This window comes from Passer domesticus, chromosome 1 (genome assembly GCF_036417665.1).
Source record: "Passer domesticus isolate bPasDom1 chromosome 1, bPasDom1.hap1, whole genome shotgun sequence".
Taxonomy (NCBI): Eukaryota; Metazoa; Chordata; class Aves; order Passeriformes; family Passeridae; genus Passer; species Passer domesticus.
In genome coordinates this window covers 138,496,479-138,511,079 of record NC_087474.1, presented here as the reverse complement: position 1 = coordinate 138,511,079, position 14,601 = coordinate 138,496,479, and the positions used below count along the sequence as shown (strand labels likewise).

Genomic DNA, 14,601 nt, shown 5'->3' with positions numbered 1-14,601 from the left:
GTACTGAGGGGCCCAAAACAGGACACAGCACTCGAGGTGTGGCCTCACCAGTGCCCAGTACAGGGGGACAAGCCCTGTCCTGGTCCTGCTGGCCACACTATTGCTGATCCAGGCCAGGATGGCATTGGCCTTCTTGGCCACCTTGGCACACACACACTGTCTCATGCCCACCAGCACCCCCAGATCCTTTTCCTACTGACCACTTTCAAGACAATATTCCCCATGCCTGGGTTTATTGTAACCCAAGTTCAGGACCAAGTACTCAGCTTTATTAAACTCTTGCTGCTGTCCTCAGCCCATCAATCCAGTCTGTGAAGATCCCTCTGCAGAGCCTTCTTACTCTCCAGATAATCAACATTCCCATCCAACATGGTGTAGGCTGAAAATTGACTGAAAGTCTCCTTGAGCAAGGAAAACATCTTGAAAGAGTAAATAGGGGTGGTAATTTAATTAGCACTTAGAAGATATGCCTTGTTCATGCTGAAGGATAGTTTTCAAAGGTATTAACTTAAAATAATTTTGACATTATTTGCTGTGAAGTGTTGTTGGAGGATACTCAAAACATATCCACATGTGTAGATGGATCTTGTCTGTTCCACTGAGCTACTTGGAGTAAATTTCAGGTGACCTTTCTTCAGGTGAAGCGGGGAATCCAAGAGTTTCTGGGTAGGGTTTAAGGAAGTAGGATCTCAAAAACTTAGGTAATTGCTAATCGTAGAGTGTTTATTAAGCTTATTTTAAACCTGCTGTCTGAAGTAGTGAGTGTGATTGATGGGACTGCTAGAGCTGCTCTGGATTAAGTTCAGGATTGGGAATTAAAATGGGATTTGTGACACCAAGCACCAAAGGGATACTTTTACCCCAAAAGCCCTCAGCCTCTGCAAAGTCTCTGCCGACAGAAGTCAGTTTGGGATCATTAGCATGAGGGTGAGCAAAGGCATTTTTGGCTACAGAAATATGGTCAATTGCTCGAACTCCCCCCTCTACATGTAGGCTCTGGCACTTAAAGTAGGCCTGCATGTATCAATGACCCAAACAGTATCTTTAACCATAACTTTGTAAAAGTACAGTTGTTTGCCTCTGCCAACAGAGACTCATAGAATCATAGAGTCATTGGTTTGGGTTGGAAGGAATCTTTAAATGTCATCTAGTTCAGCTCCCATGCAATATGCAGGGACATCTTCAACTTGATCAGGTTCGTCAGTGACCATCCCACTTAACCTTGAATGTTTCCAGGGATAGGTAATCTACCACCTTTTTGGGCAACCTGTCACAGTGTTTTACCACTCATCATAAAAATTCCTCCTATTTATCTAGTCTGAATCTAGCCTCTTTTAGTTTTAACGTGTTACCCCTTATCCAATACAACAGTCCTTGCTGAAGAGTTTGTCCTCACCTTTGTCCCCCATATAAAAGCTCACAGTGAGAGCTCCCCAGAGCCTTTACTTCTCCTGACTGAACAATCCTTCTATGAGGAAACACTGTTCTTTCAGTGTTTCCTCATAGAAGAGATGTCCCATTCTTCTGATCATTTGTGTGAGCCTCTTCTGGACCTGTTCCACCAGGTTCCTGTCCATCCGTGCTGAAGAACCCAGAGCTGGATGCAACACACCAGGTGGGTCTCACCCCAGGGGAGTAGAGGGGCAGAATCCCTTTCCTTGACTTGCAGGTCACACTTCTGATGCAGCCCAGGCTACAACTGTCTTTGTGGGCTATGGGCCACCTTACCAGCTCACATTCAGCCTTTCACCCATCAATACTCCCAAGTCCTTCTCTGCAGGGCAGCTCTCAATTCCTTCATCCCAAGTCTGTATTGATAGTGGGAGTTGCCCCATCTTCATTCTAGCCTTGATGTTTTTCTATGGTCCAGCAGTTAACTTGGTCTACTAGACTCAGGTGTTCAAATCCTAAATCATACCATAACTTTAATTGCTGATCCAGTCTATGCCAGGAGCAAGCACCAACCTGCTCAGACTAAGTCTGGGTAGAAAGAAGAAAAAAAACTCTAATGATCTAGAAAACCAAACCAGGATACTTGGAGTGAGTCTATGTACTGTGCAGGAGTTCAACTCACTTTTCCTGGAGGAACTTTGGGTGTCCAGATCTCTTTCTGGGTATACAAACAAATTATTTTGTGTCTAGATATACTGATCTTTTTTTTCTTGGTGGGTTCGGTTGAATGATGCTGCTCTATGTTTGCAATGGTTTACAAGCATTTTCACAAAAACATCTGAAGCCAAATGTTCACCGGATTTTACCACAAGTAGTGGTGCATTTTTATTTTCTATTTCTTCAAATATTTTTACCTGCAATTCTTATGTTCAAAGTCCTTTATTACTATTTACAGTCATGAAACAGTGCTTCATAATATAGATAAACAATGTTGGACCAGGAAAAGCAGATGCTAATTTAAAAAGCCAAGCAGTTCTGGAAAAACCCAGAGACTGAAGTTCCTTTGCATAAACTATTCCTTCAGTATTTATGCATAACAAATTCATCCACTGAAATAAGGTTGTGAGTGACTCATATTCAGGAAAAGGCCAAAATTCATTGGACAATCTGTTCATAACAATAATTTAACCAGCTCTAAAAATATTTGTGGGGTTTTTCTTACAGGGGGAAAAAAGTGTCTCACCAAAATGAACTTGTTAAAAGGCAAAAAAAAAAGTCCAAGGACTGCTTTGCAACCCTGCAATCCAGCCCAAATAAGGACAGTATGTGGTTGCACTATCCCAGGAGCAGAGCACTGACTGGACTGTGCCTGACAATCTGATACTTCCCCTCTGAAGCGTGGGAGAGAGAAACCACTTGGCTGGTGTATTGCAGCTCTCTGCCTGCCCCAGGGCAGGCCAGAGAAGCACAGGGACAAAGCTAGCAGGGTCTGCCATCCCCCTGACACTGACAAGCTCCAGGAGCACAAGTCATTTGCTTGGAGCCAAGCAGCACCTAACACTTTTACTCAGCACAATGCAGATATAGAAGAAATCATCATTTAGTCCAAGTTATAAATACTAATTTTCAAAATCTTGGGCAATAGGTAGGTTTTGAACATTTGCATAGTTAGAAAAAAAAAAAGAAAAAAAAAGTGTGAATATCTCATGCTTTTTCTTTTATTCTGCGGGTTTTGGTTGTCCCAAACTACTGCTGAACCATTTGCTTTGACAGTTCCTGCCTTACCATCCCTCTAATGCTTTCTGACTTACTGAGAATGCACTGATATGTGGTACAGCACCAAATACATTCCTGAAATCCAAAGAAATTGTGTCTATCCAACTAGGGTAATGAATCTCAAAAAATCCAAACACACTTCTCAGACACGAGATTTTTTTTAAACCATTTCATGCTGAGTGACCTTTAATAAATGAAAGCTAAACAAAGTGCTTATAGGTCAATACATGTATTTCCTCCTTTTAATGAGTTCCAGTTTATAGGTATGTAGAAAAATGCTGTAATTTTTCAGCCTCATGCAAACATCCTCTAAATGCAATGAGAATTGGTGTTGTTCTGGCTGGGAACCTGCATGCCTAAATTCTTATGAATCAGAGCTCTTCCTACAGAAATGTTTCTCCCTTGTATGTCAATGGTTAGGTAGACTCAGCTTACCTTGCTAGGATTGCCTGTGGGATACCTCCCCCAGGCCAGAATCCCTGGGAATAAGATGCCACCATTCAGACAAAAGCTGAGCTCGATGTATGCAATGTCCATTGTCCAGGATATCTGTAGGAAAATGGCTTCAGAACCAGGAAAAGAACCAAAGAACAAAGAAGTCAGTGTCAACAATGACTGATGAGGCTGAAGCCATTCAGGCTTGATTTTAGTGTGAAAATAGCTGAAGGAGGCAGAAGACTGCCTGTTCAAAAGCAAAATTAACTTTGAAATCTAACTCCATAGACTGTTTAGGAGCATGGAGGAAAATGAGGCAGGGAAATGGTCAGGGTGATGTAGTTGAGTTTTGCTTGTTTGTTGGGCTACTGAAAGACTGATTGGCCTGTGATTCTTCCAAAAATCTTTCCAAAGACTGTCCAGGTGTTTGCTGTACAGATGAGTACAGATTGATTCCACAAAATGAAAAAAAATTGCTTGCATGAAATTATAACAATTGGGTTTATGAGCTTATTTAAGAAATCTCACTCAGCTGGGCATGAGATGGGCAGAGTGGCTGTATGTGTTGGCTTCGGGAGGTGTAGGCTCACAATGTGCAATGTGAAGTCAATCTCACTGTAAATGAAATCCAAAATACTGTTTACAACAGCATCATACGGAGTCTGGGCTCTCTGAGAGTGTGAAAGAGAGCCTGACTTTGCTGCACAGTTGACAGAAAGTCTCTTGAATACTTGCATACCAAGGAAGCAGCTGCTCCACCAGCACACAAATTGGCTGTGCACAAATTGCCTTCTCTCAGAGCCTCCCACCTGGAATCAGGACCTGATCTGTACCCATCATTTACAATGCCACTGGCATCCAGAGTACTGCTAGTATTCCTCTTCCTAGCAGAGCACAAAATGATATGTTGTAAGTTTGTATAACTGCAATGATTCCCTTGTCATATCAGGACCAAGAGATAAACAGCTGCAAGCTGGGTAGGATGAAAATCATTCAGGGTAGGGCACTGGAAGAAAGAAGCCAGGAGCTGACTGCTCATCCCTAGCCCTGCACTGAGCTCTGGGACCCCAGTGATGCACATTTATGTCTTAGAGCAAACAAAATGTAAATTCCCAGCATCTTAGTTACGATGGAACTTGCACAGTTAAGTTAGATGGAAATGGAAAGCAGCTTGTCAGTGCTGAGAAGCAGCTGAATGCTTTCAACTGTACAGTCCAAATACAGCTTCAATCTTTCAGTCAGTCCACGAGGAGGGACTTCTTGCCCATAAAGAGCATATTACAGGATTGGGGCCAAAACTAGCAAAATTCTTCTGAAGCACTGAAGACATGAGTGATTTTTGTAACATAATATTTATTCCAGAGCAAGCCACCATATATCTTGTTTCTACCACATTCTAGAAAAAGCACTTCTCGAGGTATTGCCTTTTTATACCAGAATAATTGCACCTCCAACTGTAGGACCTCAAACAGCATTGGACATGGTTCTGGCTGATAAGCCAGATCCCCAACTACAGTATCCTTGTAGCTGTCACTGGTATCCCTTCTGAACGAGTGTAATTTGGTAGAGGAGGATAAAAAGGGAAACTCTGTGTTTACAAAGGGAAGAAGGAAACCATCTGTGACAGGGCTCTTTTTTGAGCATTGGCTGTTTGAACACTGCTCAGAGGTTTTTAATGCCAGAAGTGGTCCCAGCAGAAATGGATTAGTGGGCAGAGAACAAGTGAGGAGGTCAAAAGGTGAAAAATAAATGCAATTTATCACATGCCTGTGCTGTTTGTCACCAGACTAGAGAAATTAAGGAAATCACATGGATATTATCACTTTGTCTTGGAGTAGGATGACCCTATATACATACAACCTGAGCTACTGCTCTGGGTTAGCTTGTTAATTGTAAAGTGGTGGTGAACTAGACCCAGCTAGTTTGCTTCATCTGGCAGGCTCCTGCCTAGGGAGTAAATGTATGTCAATAGCTTTAACATGTCCAGCCTTTACAGTAAAGGGCCAGAGAGGACATTTCATACCCAGACTGGGAATTTTCCATGCCAGTTTTACTATTCAGAAAATATACATATCACACAGGCACATATGCAGTAAGCACAAACGATTAACATTGGAAACGACAACTTGTAAGCCAAGTTTTAGCTTTATGTGATTTGAAACAGCTGAGTGATAAATTAAAATAAAAACAAATGCCAGCAGCTCCTTAGCACTAATGGGATTGGTGGGTGCTCCTGTCATGAGAGCCTGGTGAATACATATTGTTATCATTGTCTGGGTGGAGGTGATAGAGCAAACGTGACTCTTCCAAGCCAGTGCTGGCACTGACAATAATTGTTAACAGATTTAGTATCCTATTCACCTCTTTTTCCCCTTATAGCTTCTTCTTAACTTATCAGCAGATTTTATTTTTGAGTTATTAGGAATTGCATCCTTCTCTTATTGATTCTTCTGAATTGCCAGCCAGCCACTAATTGTTTCCAGCTCTGAGGGTTCAAAATTACTGATTTCCTTTTAGATACTTCAATCATTCATATATCTTCCCCTCCATCCCTCCACTCCCTTTTGACTTGCTTTGGCTTGAGGTTTTCTCAGAGGAGTTATCAGCTTAGTTAACCCTACTTGTTCTAGCCAAGCTCTGCTCTCACTCCTTTGGCAAAGGGGTAGTCAAGAAGAGTTGATAAACATAAATCCTTATCTAATTCAACCCCAGAATGAGCACTCTGAGTCTAAATACTCTGAATTTGAGCACCTAGTTGATGTGCTGTTCAGGTGTACCAATATAGCTACCTATATACACACATACACACATATGTCCATATCCCTATCTATATACATAGTGAGTGTGGGTGCTTTTATGTAAATATACAACATTTACATGTAAATATACAACATTTACATGTAAATATGGATTTACTGTATAAATATAGCATATAAATAATATACGCATACTTGCATTTATAAATTAGTGCATGTGCTTGTATTTAAGGTCTGGCTTGCTGCTCTCTTTTGCTTGCTGCTCCTGCTCTGCCACATGGCTCCTGAAGCAGAATGTCACAGCACTGAGGTTGTCAGAGTCACCCAAGAGTCACACATCAGCAAGTCACCACAGACCAGCTGAGCGCAGGAGCTGCTGACAGACTCATGGATAACCCAGGGCAAGGGGAAGGGGAGGTGACTTCTTGCAAGAGCTCTCTGACTGTAAGGAAAGATGACTTCAATTGCATTATCTGGGCACTAGAAACGTGCAGACAATCTGCTGCTGGGGCACTGCAGATGCCAATCACTTGTCACGAAGCAGGAACTGGTGCTCTCTCTGCTGACCAAGGCCCTCTCCTGCTCCTCTGCACAGCAGTGTCAGTGCATCGCCCTGTTCTCTTCTGCCTTGAATGACCAGCTCAGCTGCCCTTCATCCTCCTGGCACTGAGGGATGCACATCTGGAGAGCTGCAGAAGGGGAAGACTTCCCACAGTGCTTCCCTTGCACAGGCACTGCTTGACTCCCTAGGGCCAAAAGTCCCACCACAGCCTTGCCGGGTCTTCACTCTGGGGAGCCCACACTAACACTGCATTACTCCCTGGGCTTCCCACCCAACCCAGAGACATCCTGGAAGCGTGGCCAGGCAGCTGGCAGCACTGCAAGCCTCATCTGCTGCAAACAGGAACTTCCCAGGCCCTCAGCCTTGTTGAAGAGCCCAGCATTACTGTCCCAAGTGCATGTCACTGAGAGGGGCAGGTTAATATATTCTTGCAGAACCTAATACAAATTTTCCTAGGCACGATTTTTTTTCTGTCAAAAATGCAATACTCTGAGCTTCCAGCAGTGCAGGACTCTTTTAAAAATGCATAACTCATAAATGAATCAATATAAGACTACGTGAATCAGTACAAGGGCACTTGAGGACACTCTTTCTTTCCCTGTTGCATAGTTGCCCCCTCTCCAGACCTTGCCAAAACTAACCCATTGTTACACTGAAAGCAACTAATGGCAGCTGTTAAACATGTGGTTCAACTTTAGGGATCAGTCCCAGGAATGAAAATTAGTTTTTGCTTGGGTTAAATGCAAGTAGCAATTAGGTGCCTCTGCATAGTGAGAACAGAAGTAGTTGGAAGCTGCTGCCCAGGGCAAGATTCTGCCTGAGAAGCACAATCACCCTCAAGGTTCATCCCTGACCACAGGCACAAAGGTGGAGGAATGGACTGGTTACAGCTGTATGCATTAGTGAAGCAAAGGCTTGAAGCTGGACATGATTTTGGAGAAAACCAGACTAATTTCAGCCATAATATTCCTTGGAAAAGCAAACTTGTCGAGGATACAAAACAAAGCCTGGTCTGTCTTCATGTAATATTGCCTTGTCCTATTTAGAACAGTTTTCCAAAAACACACAATATAGGATTAAAAAAAAAAAAGAAAAAAGAAAAAAAGAAAAAAGAAAAAAATAGTTGAGTCTAATTAAAAAGGAAGAAGAAATGAACTTAAGAAGCTTAAATATCCAGAAGGGCCATACTTTTTCCATAGGCCCCTTCCAGTCTTACACATTTTGGTTCAATTGTGAATTTACTGCAGGAAGCATGCTCAGGCTCCTCAGAGCAGCAGTCAGCATCCAGGAATGACATAGATGAGAAGCATCAGTACGTATAAGTGAGTCAGAAACCCACTCAGTGCATGCCACCAGGCTTTGAAAGTCACCCTTCTACTGTATATATGCAGCAGAGATAGTGACTGTGGCAGTAAGTGAGAGCTAGTGCCCCTCTGTGTGTCTTCAAGTTAAAATAAAAACCTTGTTCACTGCAGGCAAACCAAATCCTCTAAGCAAGCCTGGGTATGTTGTCCCTGTCCCAGCTGTTAAATTAGTGTAGTTTTCCAGTTCAGCAAAACTTTAGTTTCTTCAGGGCTCTGAAAGTCTACAGCAGATCATGTAGCCAAGGAAGTGCAATTCTCTTTCCAAATCCACAGGCTCACTCTTACAATTGCACCCAATCATGGATTCTTATTCTATTTCTGCGGGGGAACCAGGATTCTTGAGTTGTGTCTCAGCCAAAAGAGAATTTTCTTTGCCTACAATTTTCTAGAAATGTCAGCATATCACTGACACATTGGCTCTTGACAGATAAAGTGGGATGTTACAACTGAAAAAAAAAAGGAAAAAAATATCTGAGTGTTGCAGGAGATCCTTCTCAAACTGAGCAGAGGGAATGGTTACCCTGTTGAATCACAGTGGGACTGTGGCTGGGTAATTGAAAAGATTTGTTGTCTGAGAAAGCACATTTAAAAATTCCTCTCCTTTCTTCAGCTATCAGGATACCACTGGGACTTCACCAGGTCCATAGATCTGCTGCATAATGTGTGAATGGCCATATCTCACCATGGAGTCAAGAGTTGAGCTGTTATGAGTACAACATAAATAAGATCAAAATCAGAGTTGACTTCTGACAGGAGATGTAATGGCTGTGGGTAAGAGAAGGAAAGTGGGGCTGGAGAAGTTGGATGGCTAAAATACAAAACAGCAAAATGTTTTTGGTAGATAGATTTGAAACATTCAGCACCATCACAGCTGGTTTTATCAAAACCTGCTTATCATTTTGAAAATGGCAGGTGATTTAGGCCATCTCAAAATTACTGAAGGAAGAGGGGGCAGAGTTTAATTAGACTTTCTCATGATAAGTTTCTCTATAGACATCTCAGGTCATCCCAAGTATTGCTGTATCACTCTGGAATAAGAAAATCCACTGCAATACATGCATTTACTACATATTTACACTGATATCACTTAAGACAAGGTCTCTCTGAAAGATTTCAAACATGATGCTTCACAAAGAGTGGCATGAGCTGAACTCTCTAACATAGATTAAGGTCAAATAAATCTTCACACATCTGAAGATTTATGTCTTAGACTTTTTCATATCTGAAAGATTTTACTACTGTGTCCTCTTTCCTGCTATTACAACAGCCCCATACGGGACTGAAAATATATTTCTCAATTTTTTTTCTCACCTGAATGTGAGACAGCCACCTCAGTTCACATGGCAAGTACAAGAAATTATGGTAAAGCTACACAGATAAATATTAAAGTATAGCAGTTTCAATGGAAGTAAGGACAAACTGCTCTTAAGTTAGGCTTCAAAGGGCAGGATCAGTGTACATTAGAGGGAAACACAAAAACAAAGAGAAACAGAACCTGCATCACTTAGATGTCATTGGCTTCTACTCTATTTCAAGGCATTATCAGCAAAGTGTCATGACCCTATCCATGCCACTTGATGCATTTTCTGCAGTTCAGAGTTTGCAGTGATGAGCCCTTGTGAGTCAGGGATTTTTTGTCCCGGTGGTATCTCATGTGATAGTGGGTTTTTTTGGGTTTTTTGAGTTTGTTGTTTGGTTTGTTTTAATTTTAGGGATTTTTGTTAGAGGTGCAGGAATTGCTCCTCAGTTTTGTGCCATCCCTGAGTTGCCAATCTTCGTACTGCAACAGTCAGAGTCCAGCCCAGCATTAGCAAGGAATTTCCCCAGAAATGAATTAAACTGGGTACTCTAGCAGTACCTTTCCATTGGAAATGTATTGTGTAATCTAAGCATCCTAAAATTTCAATTTTTATGGACACATGGTAGTATTTCGGCTATGGGATATTTTTAACTTTGGGGAAACAGGAACATGAGACTGCTGGAGCCATTGGGTTGGTTTCATTCTTGGACCCTCCTATGAATGCAGCAACATCTGCTGAGCAGCACGGCTGCCACCAGCACAACAGCTGTGGAGGGGATCTTCCAGAACTTTCCCACCTTCATGGCTGCAAACAGCCTGCCTATATGTGTTCACAAATTCCTTCTTTGTTCATTCAAAATCAATTTATAGGCAATCATTCTCAAATCAGTACAGGCTATAACTCAAGTAAGTGTCTCTCCTTTATTCTTTATGCCTCTTTATAGATGATTTTCTATCCCCTTTCAGGCATTTTAATTTTTTTTTAAATGAACTGAAAAATATTCTCTAGGTCTTCTCTTGTATGTCTCTTACAGGTTTCCTCTACCCCTGTTTTGCTCTAAACTCACCATCCCCTATCATAGATGACTTGGACAGTGTCTGTCTTCTCAGATGAGCACTTGCCAGAAGAGCACCTGTGCAGTACAGCAGCATTTCACATCTCCTGCAAATGCCTCACCTTTACAGTTTTAATGCTGTTGTGACTTCAGAGCATTGTAATTATTCTGAAGCTAATACATTGTCCTCGTGTGATGTTATATCCATATCATGAGCTCCCAGTTTTCACAGATTACTTATGCTGAGTAACTGACCATGCATTTTGTACTACTGACTTTGGTCTTATTTGTCCCCATTCCACCTTCTCCATGTTGTAAGTGTTATTGGGAAATTATCCTGAACCTATCCTCTTAAATGGTGCCCTCTTCCAGCCAATAATCTGTGGTTAATAAGTAATTTGTATTTTCTCAGAAGCCAAAGATAAAACTCCTGCTTCTCTTCAATTAACTAGTCTCTTCTGCTGAAAAAGCTGACTTGCCAGATGGTTTGTGCTTCCTCCTCCCATCTCAGACAAATCTGGCTCCCAGAGACTGGGAAAGAGCCCAGCACCGACAGCAGGGAGATTCCCAGCCAGGGGTATCTCCCTGGAAGTGGCTCTTCAGATGAACTTCAGAGTCTGTCCTGCCTGTAAAAATATTGTTCATAATTTTGGTTCCCTGTCAGATCAGCATAATGGACTGGCAGAGCTTGTAAAATAAAATGGCAAACAGCAAGCTAGCATCCAAATCCACCCTTCAATTTGAAATGCAAAGTGGAATACTTTTCAGGAATCTGGAGGGCTAATGTAACAAGGAATGTATCCTCCCCCGAAATGAAGGATTCATTTCAAAACACGCTGATACTTTGGCGCAGAGCAGTGACTTCCTCAGCAAAGTCAAAAATAAGAAAAAATATTATTTAGAAGATATTACCTGTGGGCCAGATCATCATATGTCACAAATTTGGATTAATTTAAACAGAGCTACATCAGTTTTTATCAGTTCCAAATCCACCTATTTCCCATGGTCTGGAGTGTTATATTTCCAAATTTTTTATTTCCTAATATTTTCCAAATGTTGTTAGAATTTTAAGGAACAGTATTATATTTTCCATTTTCCTTTTCCCTGTATTTTATGACTCAACAATCTTTCATAAGGATTTCTTTTTGATTTCAGAAAGAATCTCTTTAGTAAAAACAAAAAAGCTGATTTGCTAGTTCTTGACAACAAACATTGTGAGATGGCTGTTGTGTGGGGAATCATTAAAGAAGAATTACATATTAAAACCCTGTCATTTTAGAATACCAGATATTAAATTAAAGAAGGAAACTTAATGCCCAGTACTATGGAAAGTGGCTACCATTCATGGCAAATTTCAAAGTAAAAGCAAGGAAAAGTGACTGTTAACAAATTTCACAGTCTTGATTCTTTTTTTTTTATTATGTTGTTAGAATTTTAAGGAACAGTATTATATTTTCCATTTTCCTTTTCCCTGTATTTTATGACTCAACAATCTTTCATAAGGATTTCTTTTTGATTTCAGAAAGAATCTCTTTAGTAAAAACAAAAAAGCTGATTTGCTAGTTCTTGACAACAAACATTGTGAGATGGCTGTTGTGTGGGGAATCATTAAAGAAGAATTACATATTAAAACCCTGTCATTTTAGAATACCAGATATTAAATTAAAGAAGGAAACTTAATGCCCAGTACTATGGAAAGTGGCTACCATTCATGGCAAATTTCAAAGTAAAAGCAAGGAAAAGTGACTGTTAACAAATTTCACAGTCTTGATTCTTTTTTTTTTATTATTATAGTGATAAATGTCTTTGAATGTCCACTTAGCATTAAGTTAAATTATCTACTTGAGATTGGGAAAAATAATATTCATATGCTAAAATTTCATCCTATTTCTGTATTAGCACTATGTTCTTTTGAATCAAATTTTCTCTGCAAAGAATGAAGGAGAGTTTGTAATTCATGTCTGTACCATTTCTCTCAGCTGTGCCAAAGCCTGCACCACAGTCCAAAGCCAATCTCACTTGGGCACTGTGCAACACAACTTCTTCCTTGGACCTCAGCTTCCTACTAGAGGAATTATTTCATCACAGATGAAGGTCAATGACGACTGGTCACACATCACAGCAAAGGGGGCACCAGGACATGTGAAATGGAGTTTAATTTCAGCACAGCAATAAAAGCCAGAGTTGGGATGTCTACTGACTATCACACTCTGAAACACTCCTTTTTCTGTTGGTGTTAGTTGCATAAATATCAATTTGTGTAAATATCAATTTACAATCAAAAATGTGCCCACATTATATTCAGAGAAAATAGGAACAATTTGAAAATGTGAAGAGAATTGTGGTTTGGAAATCTGAAAAACTGTAGGCACTCAAAAATAGCAAGTAGGTTGATTAGTTTTTTAAACTTACCCTTTTGACCCAGTTTTCTCTTGAACATTCTTCTGAATATTTTCAAAATATTCATTAATAATCTGAGAAATTAGTCTACTGAATGTCTTTGAAATCCAGCTGTAAAATATCTTTGCCTTTCCATAGTTAATATGGTAATTATATTTTAAAAATAATCAGTCATGCAATTAAGTATAACTCATATCTCATAAAACCATATTTGCCATCTGTAATAAAGATGTACTTTTAATTTTGTTCCGTCACTGAATACTTTGAAAGTGTTTACATGGTATCCTGACCACCCATGCAGAATACAACAGCTTATTGCAGCCTCTTCCTAATGACACCCACTGCACCCACATTTCCTAGTCCCTTCAGATGTCAATGCCTACCTACATTTATCAGAATCATTTATTTGATTCTTCCTTCCTTCAAAATTCAATAATGAGAGCTAGCCAAAGCCCATTCCTTCAAACTCTACCTAGCTCGAGGGCTTCTAATCTTTGACAAATCACTGTGAGGGGATTTGTTTGGGGTGGAATTCCTCTTCTGCTCCACTTGAGGACCTCTTCCTTGCAGTGTGAGGCTCTGCCCAGCTTTGCATAGTGAAGTGTAGAGGGTAAAAAACAGTTTGCAGTGAGTGACTTCTTAGGTGAAGTATGTTTCTAATGAATTTTTGCAGATTATCTGTGCTTAGCAACCCCTTTGTGCTATGCTACTATCAAAATTATTTGCTAATTAAGACCCATGGATACCTCTTGGTACCCCATGTGCCCGTGGGTAGTTTTACTGTGGCAGTAAACTCAGCCAAATTCCCTGTAACGGGGTAACAAAGTGCAAAGATGATCTCATCTAGATGGAGGCAGCTTTTGGAATAAGGACCTCTGAAGCACCATTCTGTCACATAAGATAAGATACTGAGATAAGCTCCCAAAGTGAGAAACCCTGGTGGTGCCTGATCTGTTGCCATGGGACACTCCGCAGTATGCAGTGGTGTGTTCCAGCCAGTCCCCGGTCTGGGCAGCAGCAGGCCAGGCCCATCATGACTCAGGAAACCTTTCTCCTGTGAAGTTACTCAGAAACCTTCTGCATTCACATATGTGAGAAAGAACCAGGTGCTCAGAGCCATTCAGATTTAAGATAAACTGCTTGCTAGAATAAGCCTTTATTCATTGGGAACTGATGTCAACTATTGAAACTGAACTCCTAACTGAGACACTTCAGGCTAGTTGCCTAAATTTTGGTGGAATGTATCCAGGCCCTAACACATACACTAATTCTTCTGGGTAGCTGTAGACACAGCAAAATTCATTATTTCCATGAAAGCACTTAATAGTCAGTCTTTACCACACCATATCTGCTGGCAGCACAGAGACAAGTATGTGTTTATTATAACAAGACAGCAGAAATTTCAGACAGTGCTTTGAATAATGCATGTTGCTCAGTACTTGCTCAGGCTTGTTAAACCCAAAGCAAAATATAAAAACCCAATGCTGCTCTTTTTGTGAGGTTTATACCTCTGGTTTTTAATGGGATTTATTAAAGGATAAGTTAATTTCTTTTGCATGGT

At 40.7% G+C, this 14,601-nt stretch overlaps 2 long non-coding RNA genes across 4 annotated transcripts; one reads left to right on the top strand and one right to left on the bottom strand.

Annotated features, from left to right (window-relative positions):
• Positions 1–216: 216 nt before the first annotated feature.
• LOC135289756 (uncharacterized) lies at positions 217–1,613 on the bottom strand. 2 transcript variants are annotated; one of them, XR_010352473.1, is made up of 3 exons: positions 1,397–1,613; positions 557–662; positions 217–390 (listed from the first exon to the last, which is right to left on the bottom strand). It is a non-coding gene; the product is annotated as an uncharacterized LOC135289756 (long non-coding RNA). The 2 variants fall into 2 exon arrangements; XR_010352481.1 differs by lacking the exon at positions 1,397–1,613 and adding an exon at positions 1,353–1,395.
• On the top strand, positions 1,499–12,823 carry LOC135289763 (uncharacterized). Of its 2 annotated transcripts, XR_010352486.1 has the most exons (4): positions 1,499–1,615; positions 6,592–6,803; positions 8,896–9,056; positions 12,620–12,823. It is a non-coding gene; the product is annotated as an uncharacterized LOC135289763 (long non-coding RNA). The 2 variants fall into 2 exon arrangements; XR_010352487.1 differs by lacking the exon at positions 8,896–9,056.
• Positions 12,824–14,601: the final 1,778 nt, after the last annotated feature.